Source organism: Saccoglossus kowalevskii, chromosome 16, assembly GCF_978046115.1.
Source record: "Saccoglossus kowalevskii chromosome 16, keSacKowa6.1, whole genome shotgun sequence".
In the NCBI taxonomy this organism is placed as follows: Eukaryota; Metazoa; Hemichordata; class Enteropneusta; family Harrimaniidae; genus Saccoglossus; species Saccoglossus kowalevskii.
Genome location: NC_140656.1, coordinates 22,082,982 through 22,108,220, shown reverse-complemented (window position 1 = coordinate 22,108,220; position 25,239 = coordinate 22,082,982). Strand labels below are relative to the sequence as shown.

At 34.7% G+C, this 25,239-nt stretch overlaps 1 pseudogene; it reads left to right on the top strand.

Annotated features, from left to right (window-relative positions):
• The first annotated feature begins 22,186 nt into the window (after nt 1-22,186).
• Nucleotides 22,187-23,460, top strand: LOC100377276 (ras-like protein family member 10B pseudogene; annotated as a pseudogene).
• Nucleotides 23,461-25,239: the final 1,779 nt, after the last annotated feature.

The following is a 25,239-nucleotide window of genomic DNA, read 5'->3' as shown; positions in this document are numbered from 1 at the left end:
AAAATCTACTCAGTGGATTTACAACGAAATCAGGGGGACATTTTCAAGGTCGCATAGCTACTTAAATATGCCAGACACGATAAAACTATAAATGCACATAAGTGTATACATATCTCAAAGTAATGAACATAATACCACACGATACTGGCAACTGAGAGAGTGCATTCGATTTTGTCGATCAGTACCACATGCAACCGGGCAGTTCTGTGGATCAATTCACGAACAGATAAACCATCATGTTTTTTTCTCTGATCTTTATAAAAACAGCATATTTTCACATTTCTCATATCCTCCACTCGTTAAAATTCTAGGCGGAACTAAAATACACGCGTCATAGACACGCTGGATTTCAACCTTCCCGCGAGTACTGCTGTGCGCACATTCAAATCTTCGACATGTTACAGTTTTAAAATCGAAATAAAGGACTCCACATTGTCCAAACAGCGTTTCATTATTTTACACCCACCGTCCTTTCCGAAGAAAATTTTATTGCTTATGTCTGTGTCTCTATTGTATTATCATATTGATTTTCGATGAATGCGTAATTGGGAACCCATAAATTAAATGGCCGTGATATTAATTTCTATTGCAGGCATTCTAGCACACGATTTTTGAACTGACGACCACTACAAAACATTACTAACAAATTGTTATATCAAAATGTACTGACATAAATGTTGAGAAACTATTAAACTTTGCTTCTAGTACATATTATTAGTAAGATTGGTATTGAGCTCGGTTCTCGTCTTGCGTGTTTATATGTTTGTTATGTCCCAGTAATAACAACTCTTTCTCAGTTTACACTCTTATTTTTATTTACTCATTTTTCTTTATGGTTTGCGATACCAGACGGCAAGTCATGTCTTAGCAGCAACGTTACAGCAATTGCCTTTAGATTATATGCATTTTTACACTGATTTTCAATATGTAATATTAGTTTTCGCTTCTGTTTAATTGTTTTTGTTACTCCTTGTACCGACTGCGCCATTTGTTTTCACATCATGCATACTCAGTACTAGATTCGCAATCCACTGCCGGGTTTACTTCTACTTCTACTTACAGCTGATGACATCTCTATGTTTCTACTTGTTTAACTACCTCCAGCAATTACTGTGAGTTAGCCATTGTCGTCTTCAGTTCTCATTTTTATCGTTTTGTTTAGTTACCTCCCGCCATGCACTTTTTTTTATTTTGTGTTCTTTTTATTGACTTTCACATTTTGTTTTGTATTTGTTTCATTTGCCTAATTTGTTCTGTTGTATTCAGAGCATAAATAAGTTTTTATTTTGCTTTCGAACGGTTGCTTGTGGCGTGTCTTTATTTGCTCTTGAATAATTATAACTGTACGAAATCTAACAACACTGATTCACTTGCCTTGCTTTCACGAGTGGTTCAATTAATAGGTACATTTATTAGTGGCAATGGGAAAAACGAAGATTTGGTTTGTCTCTTATGAATACATACTATAGGGATAGATGGCAATAATTCCAAATGCAGATAATATAAATTTGAATTAAATTAAAGCAATAAAATGCTATGGTGTCCCATGCTCACAGTAAACACATGTAACGCATGCTCTGTAACTCATCAATAACACGCATGATATTTGAAATGTATTATGAACAATGGTCTTAGTCTATTTCTTCACCAAAACATGCCTGGGCACGCCAGAGAATGCGAAGGCAAACACCTTACCTCATTTCACGTGTTTTACTTCTGATCGTAATTAAGCTGATTAGAGAAAGGTGTATGAGCGACAAAACACATACTGGGGGGAGTATAAGACTATTTTAAGCATTCGACATACAGGGCATTTTAAAATTATTAGCACAGTACTCGCAATTACGCCATCTGAAGAACTCCTTTAATTCAATTTAATTTCCTCAATATTTCGATGACCCACCTGGTGAAGAAAATCCGATTTCCGTGATTCAACCACTAACTTTTTTTTCATCAATTGCTTTAGTTTTTGATTCAGTCTTTCTGTGTCTTTCTCTCATTTGGAAGCAAATCAGAAATGGTTTCCATACCAATATAAGATGGCTACAGGAACAACTGCTGCATGATGCCGCAAGTATTATCTTTTCTATCCTGAGTTGTCATTCGGCACGTGTTCTTACTCGTGACAGGTTAATTCGAGTAAGAAAGCATGATCGAAACTGCCGATAACTTGGAAATCTGGAATCAAATTTCAATGTCCACTCGAATATATTGATTCCTACCTACGCGCACATATATAAAAGTACACTCGTTGGATAATAACAAAGAAATGGACAGTTTACTAACACTTGCAATTGAATGATGAAATCTGTTTCAATCGAACGTATGTTTTGCGTCTGCTAACACTACTATGATTGATGCTTTTCTGCGAATTACAGGCAATATCAGGCAGGACATCTATATATTTGGCCTGAATAGTAATTTTCAACATGTTACTAGACAAGCTTGGTTCAGAGTACAAATATATTGGAAAATATAATATTTAATAACCGAAATGTGATACAGTAAACAGTAAAATGTGAACATATGTATCTTTTTTTCTAACAAAGCAATTTGATGAAAGGAGAAATTGATTCTATACGTATTGAATTCAAAGCGAAGTCAAATAGACATGCCGGTAATTATTCTATGATTAATGTTCATTGTGAGGAATGATTTCAATCATTACGTTTTCTACATGTCAGATATATGTATTGTATCGGAGAACCTACAAAAGTATATATATACACATGCACGGCTTAACTGCGATTGGCATGGCAACGTACCTGCTATTGTCACATTATCGAAATAATTGACAAACTTATTATCTTCGATAAATTCAGTTTGAGACAGCGACGTGCACTGAAAATGTTTGAAAGCATTGATACGCTATCGCAGTATGTACATGCGTTAATCCCAATTTTCAACTGTGAATGTTATATTCCTACAAAAATGGAGAATATACACGAATTCAATATTGTTACGAATTCTTCGCAGAATAACAAATATATGAACAAGGCTACATACATATTTAACGTTTTAAATTAACCAAAAATATTCGCAGGATGTACTCAGCGATTAGTGACGACATATCCGTTTCGCTATAGAAAAACACATTGTTACCTTAGCATACACTTGTATGCGATACATCCAAGGGCGGCATAGACATTGTAAGTATGTATATAGACCAATTACAACCATTCTAGCATCTATTTTCCTAACGTTTTAGCGTAACATCAATAAATCATAACAGATTTCGAAATGACAGCCACTAAATATAGCTGCAAGCAGCAATGTGAATGTGCCCAGTTATATGACGTTATTATAACTGTAGCATCAAAGCATAAGTTACAGTTTGCAGGTTGTAGGTTGCATATTATGACGTATTTTCATATATTATAACCGTAAAACTTCTTATGTATTAATAAAGGCATGCAAACTCAAGTCATGACTTTTCACTCATAATTTACGGATCCATGAATTTTATATAAAAACAGTATACCGAAACATTGATAGTCACCACATTTTATTTCTGACTGTAAAAATAGTTTCAACATACAATTTCACTACACGCCATGCCATTTCATGCTACAACATAGTATTACGTCATGTCATTTGATGCCACAACAGAATATTACGTCATGCCATTTGATGCCACAACATTTCATTTTACTATGCGCTAGGATATTCCAAACACTCAATTTCAATTCACGCCTTGTATTCCGAGTCATGTCAATTGAAGCAACCTCACTCGTTGGATGCACCCTTTGTCACAAAATCAGATTTTCGACGTAAAAAACAACAGAAAATAGAACGCCTGCAAAAATTGTGAACTGCGTTTCTTGTTTAGCATGTTTCCTAATTCAGGGAGGGAGGGAAAGGTGACGACAATATCCATAGTTTTGATAAAAGTAGTATTTATTTTCATGTTATGTTTTTAGTGTTAGGGACTGTGTCATATCTTAATATTTAAAATCTAAGCTGTGCGTTCTGCCATCAGCAAATTTTAACCAGGTTTTTTCGAAAGCAAGCAGTTAGTTAAGACGTTATACTTATAATAAAATTCTGCCAGTCACAGCATCCAAAAATAGTCACTATACTTAGTTATCGAGTTGCAGTGTCGATTTGGAATGATTTTCCTAATTATTAAGGTCAAAAACATTGTTGGAATATCTACCTCGTGGGTAAAAATATAGTTACATGTTAAATATAGTCAAATTCCATTATCAGCAAATTCGTTGTTCACATCTTTCACAACATTATCATGTTTATTCCACAAAGATTATGTTCACAATGTATTGTTAAATCGCTCTATCATCACTGCATCTAGTTGCTATATCAATTACTTGTATTGAAATTAGTCTAACATCAATACTAACACTTCAATATACCTTGCACAATTAGCGCCTGTCACGTGATATATTCTGTGCACAAACAAATAAGAATAAACATCTTAATTTTGTTTGACAACAAATTAAAACAAATATTCCACAGTTAATGTGTCAAATATTACATTGACTAAAGAATTTTACATTACATTGTCATCAGTAAAGTAGAAGTAACATACTCAACTAATTGCAAAACCGTATAAGAAAAGATATAAGATATAAGAAAAGATATATTGGCATCATGGTATACATGGAATGGTATCAGATGTTTCGAAACGAGTGGACACATGCTGTTCCACATGCGACACTCGCCATACATTCATAATTCTAATCAAATGGTTTCTGCTTGAAACCCGAGGTCAACATTAGGCAGGTGACATTGATGCCATCTGAGATCAACTGTGTAACAGTGTTATTATATTTAACCACAAACTCATTGTAACTGTCAAAAAGCAATTTAAACAATAAGGATAGTTGTTTTCATTACACAATGTATTTCGGAAAATTGAGTATATGTGTTACAGGCTTGGACATAAGGATTTGAAAAATATATACCTAATAGGTAGGAGAGAGTGGGATATTGCTGTGAAGGTGTGGAGAATTTGTGGTAGTAAAATCAAAATCATCACTGTTGTCATATAGTCTGGTAGAAAGCTTAACAAAAACACTTAATTTACAATAGAAGCCAGCCTGCTAGAATCACAATTCTCGCAATTTTCAGCGATATTAAATGAACTTTAAATCTCATGTTGAAGAACTATTATTCAGCTATGTGGCGTAATTATATATATTTACAGACAAAGTACTTGTATTGAAATCTGTTCACCAATAATGTTATTATAAGTTGAATATATGAACAATTTTTGCTAATATTTTGGTTTCAGGTTTCGAAAGTATTTCCAAATATATATTTAGTAATTTGGTCAGTATTATAAGCCAAAACACAAGATTGATTTCACAGGTTACACAAAGCATTCATAATAAAATCAGACCATAATTAATGTCTGCTAGACGCATGGAGCCGGGAACAGCCACTGGTGGCGCTGTATGCAATTGAAACCTATTGAGGCTTGCCGTAGCTCATGTAGATTTGAGAGTAATCCGCAGAAACAGTTGATAAATTTGGTGACCAGTTTAGAAAGATAGAAAGACTTTAGTCTTCAAATAACCACGATAGACAGAATTGGGGTCAAGACCGATTATACGTGACTCCGGCGTTTCATACTAAATTATTATTCATAATTTCACTTAAAAATAATATCATAAGATATGTCCACGTCATAACCTCGTTAAGAGTTATTAGCATATTGTGTACGTAGTGCGCATGTTTCGGGCTCTTTTTCCGTATTCCACAAGGCATGCGTCATCTCAGTGAGGTCAATTGAAGTTTACGATCCATGCAACGTAACATTCAGCACTGTGAATGAGGTTTCACCACATTGACGATGCTGAAGGTTGTGTTAGTATTCGAAGCCCACAAATAAGCGACGCTTACAACAGATATATACAACAGCAAACAAGCCACACCAACCCAGCGACGAGGATTTGTACGTACTCGCAGCATGTCGGTACACTGTAATATGCAATTACAATTCTGGTTTCCCCATAACCCAGGGTCTAGTTGTTGCAAAATAAGCATGTTTGAATGAGCTGACGCCCAAAAGCGTTTCCCGTATCACAATAAATGACAGTATTTAATCAAATTGTAGTTGCTCACTATGTCCATTACACTTACCAGACAGCTGAAAGTCTCAACATGTATCATTTCATATGACACAATGTACACTCCACCATGGGACTCGAAAGTTCACTGCCCCTGAGACTCTCAAAGCACGAACCAGATGCGGTTTTCTAGCAAAAATAGGAGCACGCATTTATTTCACAAGATTGTGAATTACAACAAATTAACCCAACAGATTGGGATATAAAAGACAGCATTATACCACCCTGCCCTAAATACAATATCACCCACTATTCAAAAACGGAATTCAAAATAACTACCACACTGCCACCAATGTCTAATAGATAATAATTTTACCTTTATTCACAATATGTTTACTCACCAACAAATTACATTAATGCTCTTGAACACATTTTTATCTCAGAGACATGATCAAGAAATATACCAATCATATATTGAGTTATAAAACTTACACATTATGCATATTTGCCTAATAAAACAATGCCTTTAAGTCTGACCTGCATTCCAATACAATGATGCACAACAGCATACCTCTAAATTCTTGGAATAAAATAATATTACTACTTACAACGGGTTCCGTGTAATTTCCAACACTAGAAATTACAGAACGAGAAAAAACAGTGGAGTACAAGAAGTCTCAATAGGCGTGTTTGCACACACAGTAACATGAACGTGCCACGTCATTTGTAGTGTGAATCACCCTTTCACAAATATCAAAGCATTTTCCAAAACTAATAATATTCGCTTATGGCATATGATATTCGCAGTTGCTTAGGAAACCGCAATCTTTACACATACATGGCATGTTTATATACAATGAGATACAGAAACGAAACTAACTAAGGTAATTTAACTTTGCAATTCAGAAGTATCAAACTTCTATGGAATGTGAATTAGACTCGATATATTAGCCGACATTGTTCTGTTTTACTAATTGGGTCCAGTCGATCGAGGAACACTAACACAAAATAACACGAAACATGTTGCTGATGCACAGATTACCACAAGAAACGTTTTTATACGAAAACACAGAATATTACGACAGAATGATGAAACAACTTGATAATAGTTGATGATAATAGTTTTCTGTGAGTGATTCGCCTACATGGCAAACCGATCTAACTTTATATGTTGTCGGAGACCTACTTCTGTCGAATGATGGATTACTCTGACGTTTCATTCAATTTATTTGCAAATGTTGACGTGCATACGCCGGGAAATGCAACAACAAAAATACACTATAAATACACGAACACGTAATCTAAGGCGCTTTGCTCTGAATTACGGGTAGACGACAAACGTTCATTGTTGCATAGAATCCTTTCCGTTATAAAGGGTGTGACAAATGACGTCAATAGTGAACATTATTGTTCCGTCATTATTGCTATTGCCAAGTACTCACATAAACATACTTACATGAGACGGCAAATCGCGGAAGTATGAGAGTTCGGCTGATGTTTGTTTGAATTGGTGGTTTATTTAACACAACGTCGTACCAGCTTATATGAAATTTATTACGCTGTATATAATTTCAAACTTGTCTGTCAATAGAAATACCAACGAAGCTCACAGTAATGTAAACACAAACGATACAATACATACGGTACGTTGTTGGATATATACGCACGATACATAGCTAACATCGTTATGATACAAAGATGATGAATATTATATGGGATTCCGACAGTTCAAACAACTGTGACCTATATATACGTATGACCTATATATACATCAGATTGAAATGCATTAGGACTTATAACTCGAAGGTTATTCAATTACCCAAGTGGATTATATTGAGACAAGACAATAATGACGATGAATGAAATAACAGTTATAAACAGATTTGGGTTTATAAATAGAGACAGAAACACATGCTATCGATTAGTTGTCACATTTCACTTCACTGTAGTGACGCAGAAACTAAAACTCGAAGTCATTTAAAGAACCAATTATTACAGTTTGCTGCATCACGTGTCCAACCTGGTTACAAACGGTACGTGATGTAATTACTGTCGCTCCGTAAGGCATATAATTGAAATGTGCTGTCGGCATACATACACTTGATAATTTATTTGATACACGGGATATGTGAAACAAACACCCCGTCATTTGCATAATGTACAACAATACAAATGAAACATACATCAGTTACTCTTTAGAGATGGGAAGTACAGGAGTGATGTGATGATGGGTACATCACTATGATACCGTCGAAATTCTACCGCCATAGTCAACACATCATTATGCCTGCTCCCGATAAAACAAAGTACGTGTAAATAATTGTATTCCAATAGATAGTTGGACATCATGGTGACATTTATGTCTCGTATCTGGAATCCTAGAATATAAGTGTAGGAAGTATTTGTAGTTTGATGAATGAGTTGAATGAGTTGAATGACTGTTCATCGTTACACTACGTACGCTAGAAACCGTCGTTTTAATGCTTACATTTTACGGGTTATCGATTTTGAACAAAACCGCGATACCCTATTAAAACTTGTATTAACGAGGATTATGTTACAAATGAGAAGTATAGTACATGCAAACCCCGTATCAGTGCATTTCAATTAAATTCTAAGTACATGTACATGCACGGCATAAGAACATACAAACAACACTGATTTTCACGATATATAGTGTTTTTGCAATTGTTATAACGTCATTTTGATAACCCCGACACCATACCATGAATACACAAGTATGTTGAATATAATATTAAATATTTAAAAAAAAAATCAAATTCAAAAAAATGCAAACAAATATGGTACACATGTTCGTCGTTGCACACCGCATAGCAATACTACATGTACGTACTACACACATACGCACTTCATATAAGTACTGTAATTTGAAAGAGGTGTTTCATGATTTCTAGATCTGTTAACGGGATCAAAATAGTTGTAACGATTGTGTGTCTTATACATTATTTCGACTGAAACATTAGACAGCTAATCTAAATGTGTCACGTTCACCTGCATGTAGACATGTAAGAAGTATTAGCGATTCCCGGGGTCGGTGTAAGAAGGAAACTGGAATACTACTACAAAAAAGTTATTACTGTCATGCAACAAACATAGTACATAAGTGACAAACAAACAAATTTGTTGCATATCATTTGCTTATCAGTGTATATTATGATGCGGCCGTTCTCTGTACTATGAATATATGTCAAAACAAAAAAAGCACAGCCGAACGCCGAAACATGGGCATAGACATACAAAACACACACCTCGACGTGTTTCGTAACTGTTTTGTGTAAAACAAAACTGTTTCATTGGTTTGATTTGGGAGCCACATGATGGGTTATGCCTATGGCGGAGGGTCTGCTCTGTTTTGTTATGGGGTCCTTATTGGTACTTGGTATACACTGAATATCGTATTGATAATGATAAATTATGACACAAGCTGCGATATACAATAAGATAAACAGTGTCACACAGCGATGCGGCATTTCTGATGTAAAGATTGATTGTTGTTTGGCACATGTTATGTTTTGTAAATCTAATCACGATTCTATGACAATTATTTAAAAATTTCTAAGTCTGAGTATTGTTTACTTATATGAATGATAGACTAGAAGAAACCCCTACTCGTTACCAAGCAAATCTCATTACTATAAGACGAATATTTGACGTGGCAGGTTCATTTGAAATACATCGAATATAAATACTTTTATTCGTATCAATTCGAATGTTTGTGACAATTAAAACATGTTTTACTTGTAAACAGTTAAAAGATACACCGATCATACTGACAAATACCACGAAACATCCAAGGATCTTACTCAAGTTACTACTAACAACATTTCGATCACATTTGTAATATTTGACTGAACTGACTGAATCAGAGCGTATGAACAATTTACACCAGTTGTTCACTCGGTATAGTATGATGTCGGTATAGTATGATGTCGTTGTCTATTTTACAAACTGCACAGTAACGAAGTCGTGGTAAGGATATTATTTCGTGTAACTTTCAGGAAGAAATACGCTCCATAATGTTGGGCGCCCTGTTACTTGATCGTAATATAAACATGATACTTGCAACGATTTGTTTATAACAAGAGGGTTTGCATGTACTGCACTTCGTAGTGCAAGACGCTAATAGATTTTCCAATAGTGTATCAAGGTATTAGTTCAAAATCGATAACACGTACATATGTGATTAAAGTGAACGTATCTGGTGTAGATATAAAAGTAATGACGAGAATCGCCATTCAGCTCATTCCACTCAGGAACGTTACTCATAAAAATTCATTTCTATTGCACCATCAGACTAAAATAAGTCGAATTGACATTTGACGTACATAGTCTAAGGATTGTAGGCCATTTTGAAAATGTGTAATTTGACACGCAGAACTATGACGAAACGAAATTCACTGAATCTGAAAAAAAGTGCATCGCCATAATTGATATCATCATTATTGACGTAATGCAAATAGGGTCAAACCATCTATAGAATGATGCAAATACATTCATTAAAAGTGAATTGTATACCTCGTTAAATTGTCAGTCAAACGAGATCTCATTTAGTCCTGCACTTAAGTGTGATACGACATGCTGTATACCGTATGTACGTTTCCTCTTTGAATAAATTGAATATATAAAATGACATATTCACATTGAAATGTATCAGCAAAATGAGACGACGTCAGAGTCACGTCTTCAACAAGTTTTCTGTATAATTGTTACTTCACAAGCACAATGCATATTATTCGTGTCATCGAGAACACGAGCGATGAACGCAGAATACATTTTGATATGAAACAACATTTTGTGGATTTATATATGATAGGCATGAAATGTGCAGTAGGATGCCTTAATTTGTTTTGTAACACCTGATAATAATACATTCGAGCTATATGATTTGGGCAAATATCTATTTTTCTTTAACCACATATATATTAGTAAGTATTTAACTTTAATTTGTAACTGCTTAAATCTAGAGTCATCATCAGTATATAAAGCAGGCGCGTACCTCTGCAGTATAAGCTCCAGCACACTGTAATCCATCTACTTAATATTTCATAATACACGGCATGTTCTCTTAGAATGTTATTTACAACTGTAATCACACGTTTCTTGTCGAGAATAAGATTTTACAATCCTATAATTCAGTGTTCAGTTTGAGAAGTAGCTGCTTCCGCGGCATGTGAAGTGAAGTATCTTGACACAACATTAACATTTATAGACCTTACATTTGTTGAATACCGCTATATATACAATATTCTACGGGATGGCGCCTAATTCGAGGAGAAAACTTGTCCACTAGTCTAGGTTGAATAAGCCATGGGCTAACAAACAATTCTGTCGATTATATACAAATTAGATTATTAAAATTTAACGATTTAAGAAAGATTGTAACTAATTTAAACATAATTAAGCTTTCAAATAAAATAATATATATAAATTTAACAGTTTGACATTATTAATTTATGTATACCCTAGACATGTGATAGCGAGATCTTAACATCGTGTTATATTATGTCAAGGGCTGAGGAGGTTTACTAAGACAACACTGATTAAGTTATTGTTCCCTGGTGCGGATGTAAACATGTAATTAACATAGCTGTTTTTCAATATGTCACTGTGTCAATAATCAACAATTTAAACAATTAATAGCATTCTAAGCAATAATAACTTGGAGTTAGTACAGTCACCGCCATTTACACGCACTAGAATATCCAATAATTAAGTTTGAATGGAATTTACTGAAACGTGAAATACGATTGATTGCTCCATTAGTCTAGAGTTATTGTTTCGTTGTGTGAGTTGAAGTAGAAAAAAAAAAGGAATATCAAATGATGTTGGGATTAGTCACACTTAGTTTCCAGCTGACTATTATTTCGATTTCATGAAAGTGAAACTGGTTTCCGTAGACAGAGACCATAGATATTAGAATATAGACATATTCGCTAGCGAAGGTCTAAGTTTATTCGGCCAGACCTTGGCAGAACGACCATCAAATATGCGTTTTAACAGCGCCTCCAGTAGTCAGTTGCGGCTAATCATTATCCAATCAGTTTGCGTGTTACAAATTCCTCTTTGGCGTTTAATTTTAAACAAAAGGGCGGCGCCCATAAATCGTGATATTTGTGATCATAAAATTGCGAAAGTTTTCGTTTTGGTGCCCTCACGCCTCATCAGGTACAGGCAATCGACGCAGTTTTGTGTGGGAAGGATGTTTTCATAGCGACAAAAACAGGAAGTGGAATTTTGTTTTATAATTTGGTACGTCCAAGCTGATTGGGCGCCTTGTAACGAGGCGCGCCCAATCAGATCTCACTGCTCAAGATACGCAATCTGCCTATGCGATTCAGCTCGGTATCGTGTAGAGGCCTATAGGTCGAAGACACGGGACCGTGCGATTCGGACGATGGAACATAAAGGGCACATTCATAACTATTGCGAGAGCCATAACAACAATGAGTTGTATTGTATTATTATATTAGAAAATGCACTGATATCGACTGTAATGATTGATTCGTCCATCAATTGATAGATTGATATATTGATTGTCAAACTGACTGTCTAACTAACTGACAAACCTATGAAGATGAAGGGTAGTTGTATTTTTCACAGAGCGTTACATCTAGGTACATATTTGTGAAGTTTAATTTAAACGGGCTTTAAAATATGACACAGAAGCTGATTTGTTGTTATATAAGCTTCTGTAACCCTAGATGTAACATATAGCGACTTAGTTGGAGCATGTAGCGTGCGATAATCCATTCTTTTGTAATATTCAATCTGAATACGTGTTGTCGATGCGGTTTTGTTTCTGGGGTCGTGATTGTATATTGAAAACCAATCAACACAATACTCCGATTACAGGTAATCTCTATTGTGTGTAACTATAATCCTTTAGACACACGAGTGTAAACCTCACACATAAATCAGCTCAATAGATCGATTTACAGAATCGCATTGACAATGTTAAAGCGTTCCTTTCGGAGAATGATGTTTCATTCTTACGCTTGTCAGTATTACAGCATGGTATGAACAAAATTATATAACAGCAGGTGTTTTTTATTTTATATACTCGTAAAAGTACATGATGACAAAAGTGGGGTTTCTGGAAGTAGAGACTATAAACTTCATCATACAGGCAATTATCACCTAATCAAAGGTTTATTTGAATTTGAACACAAATATATATATTATTTCAATTTAAACTGAAAAACGTTGTTATCTTCTCGTCATACCTATACTTGTACATTATGGTACATCATTTATGTACATATGATGCATATATACGTCATCAAAACCGATGCAGATGTTTTTTTTTTATATTGCGAACTATTAGCTCAATTTGTATAATGATACAACATACAACAATACAATATTTAAATTTTTAGACTATGCAGTGCGCGCGTACATGTTTGAGAACTGCGCATGCTCGGGTCTCTGTTTCAAAATATCCGCGTAGATGGCCGTGGCATTTTGCTCTGGTGTTTCGATTTTCACAAGATTTAAACCGTTTTTGTTCGAATAAAAGTAATATAAGTCGATCGATAGTTTCTACCGATATCATGCTTGAGTTGTGTATATAATATAATTTCGAAAATCGTGTTATTTTCGGACAATTTCGATGTCATGGTGTCAACGCTTTCCTACCTTGTGTTATTATACGGGTGGTAGGTGAATGTACCGGCGACTGACTAAATATGTCGACCCTACTTTAGGTAAATTTGTATTATCAAAGAAACGTTCCGAGCGCCTGTGGACCGTGCGCATAATGTTAGCCATCCCTGTGTCAATTCACATAATAGTGTGCGTCGGTTCCAGCTTGAACCTTGGTTTTCACATCGCATTTTATGTGATTTTAGCCTTTGGTAGGGCCACTTTGACCATGCAATTGTGTTCAAAACAATGTTTTGGTAAGATACGATCATCTTTATGTAGTTGTATTTAAAAAAAATGTCACAGCTGTAGCTCCGATTGTCTCAAATTTTGAAGCGATTATGTAAATGTATTGAGCTAATCACATTCGACATGTTTGTGTTACGTTGTTACATGCCATACTGTATCATCATGCGAGTATTATGTGGTTATATACAGGGAAGCACCACCATGCCATTATTACTTGGTTACAGGCAAGTCTAACCTGTTAATTAATTATTAATTAGTTACAGAGAATACTGCATTATTATGTAGGTATCACTGCTTACCTGTTTAGAAAGTTGTTTGCCAATATACACGACATCGAACGCAATATGAATAAATATTTAAAAGAAATGTTGACACGGTTAGGGGTACAGATATAATTTCAGTTCGTAATTTAATAACTCTCATTGATGCTAAAACAAAAATGAAAATAAAAAATGTTCATATAAGTGAATTCTAACAACTGTCATCTGCTACCGAAATTGAGGTCTCTGGTCAAGTCGTTATTATAAGTCTAATATGGAAATGTCTAATGTATATGTGTCTGCATTTAATACGTATAAAATAATTATTACTATCCGAGTTCAATTCGTTCAGCAGTTTTTAAATCTGTGATAGTGTGCAAAACCTGGAAACATGTATTGATGTCAAGTATGGGTAATTAGTTTCAGGTAGCGTATACATTCAATAATACAGTTTATGGCATGTGCGTTATATATGGGCGATTTGCATATGAATTAAGTTCGACAAGTATAATATTCAAGTCTTAAGATTATATTGTAGCATTCTATTGTATAAGATGACGCACGTTTTATAAATCCACTTCACTTTTTAATCAATATATAGACAGAGTACGAGGTTACACATCAATTTGTGTAACTGTATAGTCTTAATTATTTACAAGGTTACATTTATTTCCGCACCGCACCGCACCTGAAGAAAAGTATCAGTAATTATTAGTTCGTTGTCACGGTGATGAAGTTCTGCTTTAGGTATCGATACAATAGTATGGACAATAACCTTGACTACGTTCGTGCTTTCAATCTACTGATAGGAGAACGAACGTATAGTTAATAATCATTATATATGTGACAAATATGTTCTATCGAAAAGGGTGTTTATAACAGTTGCCACACGATGTATAGGATACATTATACTTTCTTACAAACTCCGTTATTGTGTTGAGACATTTGTATTTATCTTCTCAGACTGAATACAGTACTGCCAAATGTGTTTTTACATGGGGGTGAAACGTTAACAAAACAATGTGCAAATCTTGATGTTTGCTATACACTCCCATATCTATTCAATCAATGGGAAATGATCACCGGGATCAAAATATGCATTATTTTACATAGTTCTAGAATTCTAGAATTGATTGTGGTGGGGTAGTTTTTAATATATCTGCTATGATGTTATTAGTAACACCATACTGCAGAGAGTTAATTCCAGAATTGAGCCAGTCAACTACACTGTCAATATATTTGCAAGTTCAGTTAGCAATAAACGTTTTCAAACATTTTTATTAACATGTATAGGCGTTGTATAAAATGATGGTATATATGAAACTTCAATCTCATCTGTCGATATAAATCATAACACTATCTAGACAGTTATATTTGCACGGTGAATATAAACGACAAATACAATAATCTACGTGCCTTAACATATACGTATACAGATTATAGACTTTGATAGAATGATGCTGGGGAAAATTAATACAGAAAAAAAGAAACAACTGTTACTCTGCGTACATCGATGTTGCAAAGCAGAACAGAACGATCACCTATAAATAATTTTCAAATTATTGGGTAAATACAATGACAATAGCACTGGGAATGAAATAATCGTAATATGTGATTATGTACATAATCTGATTGTTTGTATAAATAATTACACATGAAATATCTGAGCTGTCCAGCTTTACTACATGGCAATGGTGACGTAACTGCATCCGAACTCATTTATAGTACCAATTATTACATTTTGTTTTGCATCAAATGTCTAACATAGTTACAAACAGTCTAGTACGTGATGTAATCACTGTCGTCATGTAAGACAGAAAATTAGGATTCAATTCGTGATGTCGCCACGTTACTGTAACTTAAACACATACCGTGTATTATATGTGCATGCATTGTATGAATTGAAGAACAACTCCAATTATCATGCGTTAGTGTATTAAACACTATTGTATTTATTGTAAGTATGAGAGTAAAGAAACTCAACAACATGGTACCGACGAGATTACTACGAGTTGCAACATTGTCATAGTCACGATGTCTTGTCGCAAAACAACAACAACAACAACAACAACAACAACAACAACAACAACAACAACAATACACGTGTGTTACTTTGTATGTTTGAAAGCGATTTATTCTATAGCGTAGGCGGTGGATAGCAAGATTTAATATTGATGGCTCTTAAATGTATTACCCTGAGTTTGCTGTCTGGCCAATTAACTGTACCTCCTTGTTCAAAACTACATTCTAGAATTGATGATCCGTTCAGTAGAATATATTGTAATCGTAATTGCGTTAAACTACTGTGGCTGCTTGAAATTTATGGACAATGAATTTTAAGGACTTCACCTCACATTAAACGGAAGTGGCCTTTTACCAAACTGAATTTCACGATTGTAAAGTTGTATTCCTGATAAAAAACGAGTAATTACAGTTATATATGCCCTTTTGAGAGAAGTTACTATAAACATGACACGATACATAAATGTTTATTATAGCAACTGCTCTCTGTAAGTCTGAGCAGATAAAATTCAATTATTTTCCAGTTGAGCAGTTTTATCCAATATTTAAGGAATTGATGTGTCGTATACATGCCTGCACGTTTAGCCGCCAGACAACATCAATTGTCTATTGGCTTATTCAATACTACATATGGTCAACAATGGGAGTAAGAAATATGTCTCACAGTTAATAACTGGTTTTACACAAAATAAGGGAATGAAGACATTCTCTTCTACAAGTGACAATTGGCATATATCAATCTGAGTAATAATTAGAAAAAACAAAATTATTCTGTATATCATGGTAATTCACTTTTGTTACGCATGTTGTGATTGGTTGAGACTCAGTCACATGACATTGAATACAAGTGGATATTACATGGTATATTGTCCGTCAAATGGATATTACATGGGTATATCACATGGATGACGCCACTGAAACCACTGCGCAACGATAATACGCAAAACAAATTGTCGTTCGCCACACTGCTGCTGTTCAGGTCACTGTTTTTTTCGGGGTTGTTTTCAAGGGTTTGAAGGAATTTTTGCCATCCAAATTCAACAGCGAAAGTACCACAATAGATATTAAGTAAAATACTCCGTTTTGATGTTTAGGATGTTCTTTATATGAAGCAAATTTGTACGGCGAAGCCGGCACTGAAATCTGGAATCGCTTCGGCGTATGGGAATCGCTGCGTTCTGTGCTGTGAGTTATGACCGGACTACGCTGTGAGACTTCTACGTATGCCAAGCCCATGCTCGCCGAGAACGCTTTAAGCTGGGTGACTTGTAAATGCAGATATAGAAGGTGTGGTATGTTCGTGAGAAAGTCATAACAGTCACTTCCGTTTTTATCTGGCGAGTGGTGAAATACTTCTGCCATTTTTATCTGGCGAGTGGTGAAATACTTCTGCCATTTTTATCTGGCGAGTGGGGAAATAACTTACATTTGAGAATTCATTCCAATAATTTTACGCTCGATAAAGTAACGCTTACTGTCTTCCCCCCACTTTCCAGAAAACATTCTATGTACAATGTATGTATGCTACTGAGTAATATGTCACTTGTTAACTGTAAATAAAATATTGCATGCGTCAAATATGTGTTATTTTTTGCGACAGCGGGTTTGATTGTGTGGTTAAATATGATTGTGCATGGTGGATGTTGGTTCAATGTGATAAAATAATAATACAATAGTATTATCACGATTTGCCTTCGGGCTGTTGGTCATGGCCATAATATTGATGATGCCAGAGCCGAAGGCTTATCATAATATGGTAAAGGCCATCATCCCTTGGGCAGGCAACATATCGCGATATTGCCCGCACAAACATGTGTTATTATTTAATTATTTCATTTATGTTTAATGTGAAAAAGTCCATTGGGTATTACAGCTGATTGTGACGTTATCACAATAGATACCATTGGGTGGTATACGTACGTCGTTTCTATTTCTCCCAACATTGAAAAGGACTAGCCCTTCGATGATCCAGTCAATTGCCATAAAATCCGCTGATAAAAGTAGTTCCAATATTAGTAAACTGGCACCAATGTATACCTCAAACCGTAATTACATTGACTCCTCCAAAGAAATTATCAAAATAAATTAGCAGTGGTTATACTTATTGGTAAACTTTATTCGAGGGCAAAGAAATACAGAACGTACTGAGCAATTATTTAACTCGCGTAGTAATGGCTTTGAACATCAATTACGAAACATGTTTTTCTCTTCTATTTATTCCCTGAATCGTTATGTAGTATTTATTGAGTTGCAAATTTAAGTATTTCTTTCACGCAATTTGAAATTGTAACGTCACCAATTAATCACCCCCCTAACATAACTAGACAAATTATAAAACTGTGATAAATAAGATATCCAAATTTGTGTCCGTGCAATTTCGTATTTATTATTTTATTATTTATCGTGTAGTCATTTGTATATGCTAGCGAGCATTACAACACAAGTTTGATACATACGATATTACACAGTCACTCATTGGATAAACGCAACGTGAAGTATATAGGCATTCTAACTTCATATGTATAAAATAACGTTGAATGTAAAGAACAGTCGCTCAGTAGAAAATATGGCAAAATATAAATGTTGGAAAGCAAATGGTGTTGTATCTTTAATAACTTATTAATGTCCTTGCATTGTGCCGTTCAACTGATAATGTTTCTTCTCGCGTTAAATACAAGACAATGTATTTTGCATTCCGTGCACATAGTCGTATGAATACACGGCTATTATGCTTCGTGTTTCCACTGTGGAGTAATTATAGAGAGAATGAGTTGAAGACGTGTGTCTGGAACAAATCTCCCTATTTTACTGAACAATTCCCTTGTGAACACGTAGTTATATAAGTGCAATTTATCCATAGAGAAAACTTACCATATTGTACTGCTTTTGTGTATAAGAAAGAAAAAGGGTATTTTTGACTAGTAACATAACCCGTATGAAAAAAAAGACACATGAATAAAATACTTTAAATATATATTGGACTCATAGGCGTTCAATGAATGTATTTACATTGATAATCTCCGGGATTCCCATGTTGTTGAGCGTTTTGCATTAGGTCATTTCAGGGCAGTGAGACCACCCAGGTAACGTGATTAACCTCCGGTAAATGCAGTTCTGTCAAAGTTGTCTCATTGTACATATTATGAGAAATATTTTCAAATCCATAAGACAATATACGTCAAATAGCAAATGAAATTTGCACCAAATAAAAATGCGGCATCACAGCGCTATAGTTATAATGTGTACGTTTTGAAGTAATCAATGTACAATCAATATCTACATTGTCGAATACAATAATTGTCAACTAATAAGAGTACATATTAAAGGGCGGCCGTCGTCGTGCCGCGTCTTGTTCGATATGGGACTCATAGCGACGTATACAACGAGTGTAAAATACATTGTTTATTTACATGAAATTCGAACACGCGCTACACGACGACCAACGTGCTTTGATTGATGTTTACAGTAAAGATGAAAGATGTGATTGACGGCACTAACGGACATAACATAGTTGAGCATTGTGGCAGTTCGTTATTCTAAATAATTATTATGATATTAATAATATATATTTAATAAATAGTATGTGTTTGTCTAATGACACATAACAGTTTCGATGAATTTCGGCTATGTTTATATTATTTAAAAAAAATAGTTCACTTTTAGCACACCATCTCAAAAAACTGACAACAGCAATCTTACCTGATAGGAGACTTTCAGAAAACTCCTTTTTCAATTGACTGGAATGCATGATACCTGATAGAATTGAAATATACATTGTGTATGCACAACCACTAGTGTGATTAAATACGTTCGTAGAGCCAGACATACATTCTATGTTGATCTAGTATTAGATACAGTCTGTAGAATTAGGCCTAATTACTTTAAAATAACACAAAACAGCATTGACAAACACTGGTAGTTTGTTTTGATCGACTACATCTTTACTATTACGTGATCACCATAATATCTAAACATTTTGTACTTACTTTTTATCACCACAGCGTGGAAATAGTATCTGATACAAAGTCTATGACATGAATGCGCATCACACTGTACCTAACTGGTTAAACAAAGCAGATATACAATTGATATCATATTTACAGATATGTGTATGCTATGTTATCAAGTTGAGTGCGATTTGACTTAAATGGTTTGGACCGAAACATAATTTCCTGATTGCGCATTTTTGAGGATTTTGAGAAATGGTGCCTAGATATATATCAAAAGTGTTATGTGCATGCACTAAGCAGAGTGTTCAATAATTGACAGTTTTGGCAAAGTCATTCAAACTTAATATTCCAAAAGGGGAAGAGAATATGTAACAACTGGGGTTTCTTCAAAACACAATAGATCGAGAAGAGTTATTGCGCAATGCGTGTTACACTTTGTGACATTCAGCAATTTACATTATATATGTGTTGTGTAATCATATTTCTTTGTCATGAACATTTTATTATAAATTAAATATAGTATACTAAACCACAGTTGTTTTCTGGAAATATCAGAGCAGTTATTGTCATACAACATGTGCGCACTTTTAATACCTAGTAATCGTGTTTTTATTATTTTCATTGTTCACAGAAATGGCAATACGTAACGATAATCAGCGTAATAATAACTCAAAATATAACTGTCATAATTTTGCACGAAACTACCTACATTATATAGCTATAACAAAAACTGATTTCATCTTTACAATAATAATATATCTTAAGTTTAACCTCAAAACGACTGCGTGTTAGCAAAATGGTGACCATATCCTATCCCACCGGTATCACCAATCATATATCAATATAATATAAGTCAATTCACGAAAGATAAAGGATGCTGAAACAATCAGAGATCAGAGGCTAAAGTGATTTGTCGTATTTTGTCACCAGTTCATGATTTCTGCCATAGAAACACTTGAATGAGATAATATTTTATTTTTATTTGAATTCGAACGTGTAAGATTGAAATATATGACGTTTCTCAAAGTTATCCTAACCAGTACAAGCAGGGAAGGATAATCTAGAGAGTTTAGTTCTTGTAAATTACTTTCTTCTTAGAGCATGTTGTACGGATATAACGATGAAAAACGTGTATACTTATAGATGAGTGACTTACACTTGCCTTGTATCATTTCATTTTCCATAGTGCAGTTCTTTATGACTTAAGAAAACCGCCACAAACATTATGTAACTTCATTGCAGTGTCAATGGGAAACTATTCGACGATTCAGATATATATTATTATATTATTGACTGGAAGCGCTTATTTAAGTATAGTTATTAAGTAGTATTAATTAATGTACATCTGTCAACAAAAACAGTAGAAAAAGCCAAAAAGCCATATTAGTACTAGTTCCAAAACGTACCAGTTCGAGTTTCACTTATTTGCAGTAAACTACAACACCAACGTAGACGAGTTATGGGTCATTAAGAGCACATTCCAACCCTTCTCTCTGTTTACATTGGACGCAAAAGCACTATATATAGCAATAACCTCGGTAAAGAACTACATTTTGGGCTATATCTCATTAACTTAATACTACATGCAGGAAGACGCATAAATAAGTTATCACGAGAATACAGCAAAGTATGCACTCAGTCAGCACAGGAGCGCCGTAATGCCTTCATGCACACTTTGTGGTATTTTTGGAATAGCTTCATATTTCGTAACTAAAATCACGCACCCAATCATACGTAGTAGTCAATAAACTGTATTATGATTATCAATGACAATATTTACACAAATTTGAAAAAATAAGTACATTTTCTATTTTAGAATTTTGTCAAATAAATATCAGTTAGCAGCTCAACTTAGTTAAAAAAATTAAACACGTTCTGAATATGTCGTCACTCCTTTTAAGATTTCCATGATGTTAAATTGAGTGCAAACACTATGTACTTCACATATGGAATATATTATTTTTATTCAAATTTGAGGAAAAAGTTTTGTTTCGAGATTAAATTATTATATATTATGTCGATGTCAACAGAAGGTGGCGCATATCATTCGTGGCAAGTAGCGCATATTTGAAACCACACTTTTTTAACATAATAAGTACACATAGTTTAAGTGTATCACTGCCATATTTCACAGAAGGTGGCTTACTAATTATGATTAAATTAAGCTTAAAGCTCAAATATTCATGTTCGAAGCTCAATAAATGAAGAAGTGTTCAAGAATTATATCTTCCCAGCGCGTTCTGAGTGTGCGTAGTCTGTTCAAGATGATATAAGCGTAAAATCTGTATTGATTCATGTATAACGATCAGGGAATACACTTGTGTTACATTTACTGCTCTGTCATGTGTGTTTTGCAACTCACCTAGGGGGTCGTTCCCTGGACTGTATTTCTGTATTTCAGTATATGTGATGTTGTTGCTCTCCGTAATATGAACTGAACACGTCCCCCCACAACGCTCGGGCAAAAGGTGATGTTGGATATATTTATGTATCAACGCTGCAACATAGCCAGCGAAATGTTTGACATTGTATGGATTCATCGCCGTGAAACCACGGTTGTGACCGTTTCTACAAGCGGAATCGAGCATCCACTAATGCGGGTTTAGAGTGTTTAGTTTATTAGCGAGTCTACCCTAATTTGTTACGACTTCCAGCATCCATAAACTCGTTGGATTGACCATGCAGTCGATTGATGTAGCAGTACTTGGCGCACCTGCCGTTGGAAAATCATCCGTAATACAGCAATATCTGGATTGCACATTTCCGATTCGTCATTCGCCGACAACATCGGCGTTAACGTACACTCCCGCTGTTTTGGCGAATACACGGCTCTATCAACTGAATATTATCGATACCCCTCCATTGCAATATTTTCAAATGAAGAGCTTCTACGATTGGGTGGACTTTCAATCATACTCTGATGAAGTAAAAGATGCGGCAGCGTTTATTCTTATATTTGATATCTTTAATAGTGGCAGTTTCGAATATATTAAGGACATTCGGGAACAGATCCTTGACTATCGTGCCAGCAGTGCAAATGAACTACCCATGCTTGTTGCCGGCAATAAATGTGATTTGGGTAAATGTAATAGTCAGTCAAGACGAGACATGGCACATACGGTAAAGAAGAACTGGAAGTCGGTTTACGTTGAGTGCTCTGCAAAATATAATTGGCACGTTGTATCGGTATTCACTGACATTTTGAAGGTTATTTGTGAAAGTCGGGACAAAACGTCGACGGCAAGAATGCGAAATGGTTTGAAACATAGTAGCTGCACCATCACGTAAATAGACGTCCACATCATCGATAAGAATTAAGTATTGACACATTTAAAATATCACAATTTTTTTAAATCCAACATCCCCCAAAGACGAGCTGTGTGTTGTTATTATATAACGACTAGCTACGAAATTAGATGAACAAAAATGGCGGTTTTGATGACGTACCCGGACACAGCATATCACGTGACACCAACACCTGGAAAAATACGTTGATAAATCATAGTTTAACAATATTTATATTTCATAGCCAATGAAGGGAAATATAATGCACCAACACTCGCATTGTATGTCAACAATCAAATTATTGAGCCCGGATTTGTTATTAAGACGGTGCCTATTATCTTTTTATCTGGTTATGCATATCGGCTTTCCTCAAAAGAAACATTCCCTTGTGCGTTCTGTATTTTATTATACTATTACCCGTTTTACGAGAATGACCACAGTCTTGCAATGCAAAGATCCTACATTGATATTGTTATCATTATATTACCGGAAAGCATCATTTTGAATTTAAAAATGTAGTATTGCCTGTCTATGGACATTATATTTTATGTTACCAAATTATCAGTCGTCGACCTTCATAACTATTTGTCTACGAATAATTTTTCGCAATGCTTGCTCTTGAAGATGCACTATACAGATAGTGTACATTGGTGGACATCGGGTGATATATAGATAGGTACCGACACAGCAACATACATTATGAAACAATACGTAGCAATGTACAACATATATGTGATACCATCGTATCAGCTTGAAAAATGATGGAAAGAATCTAAGGTCACACCGAACACCAAGCGTGTCTAAATGGGTGACGGGGTTACTATGGAAACACGTTCCCCCTCACCACAATACCAAATGCCACTAAGTAGACAGTGTTCATACTACCTAACTAAAACCAAAGTAATTGAATGAATGGTTGCCCATTCGTTGAAAATACTGTATTTAATCGACTGCTTTGTATTTATATTAAAGATGCTCAACAATTATTTGCGTCTCTACTGGCACCATTATAATTACCATGACTCAATGTAATTTAAAACGACACATGAATTGTTCGATTTAAAATAAATAAAGATTTTCAATACAGTCAATATGAAACGCAAACACATTTTAAGTTGAAACGTGTAATGGCTGCAGCTTGCGGGGTAAATGCATTCGCGTATATAATTGACGTTATCTCAATTTAGGATGTAAAGGAAAGTGGGCTTGATTTTTAAAACCCGATTCACATTTGCTCTTCATAAAAACTAATACTATCGTTAAAAGATAGACTAGAAATCTACTTAGCAGTTTGATTGAATTCTAACTAAACGACTAATGTATATGCTTGATTGAAATCCCATTAAATTGTTGACAATTGTAATGCAAATGGAAATATCAAATTACTGACAATCACGAAGTTTATGGAACTAAAGTGTTGTATAAGTGTTCCTAGTGTGAAACCATATTAGATTTTAGTAATCTCTATGACAACCAAATATAGTATTATTATTTTTATTATTTCATAGATACGCCATGGAATGTATAATATGCATGTTTACGTTTATATATTCGTTGACATGATTGTCACGTTATACTGTATTACGACAACAAACTGTTTAATAATAATGTTTAATAAGTCAAATATATATTTTGTTTAATATTTGTTTATTTCCATGTTTGTTGTTGAAATGAAACCTAGGCTTAATGGAACTGCACCATCAATAATACAATCCACGTGGAACATAAATATATGGATTTTGATGCCGTGTCATGGGCAGCAATAACGTATTGCATTACAAA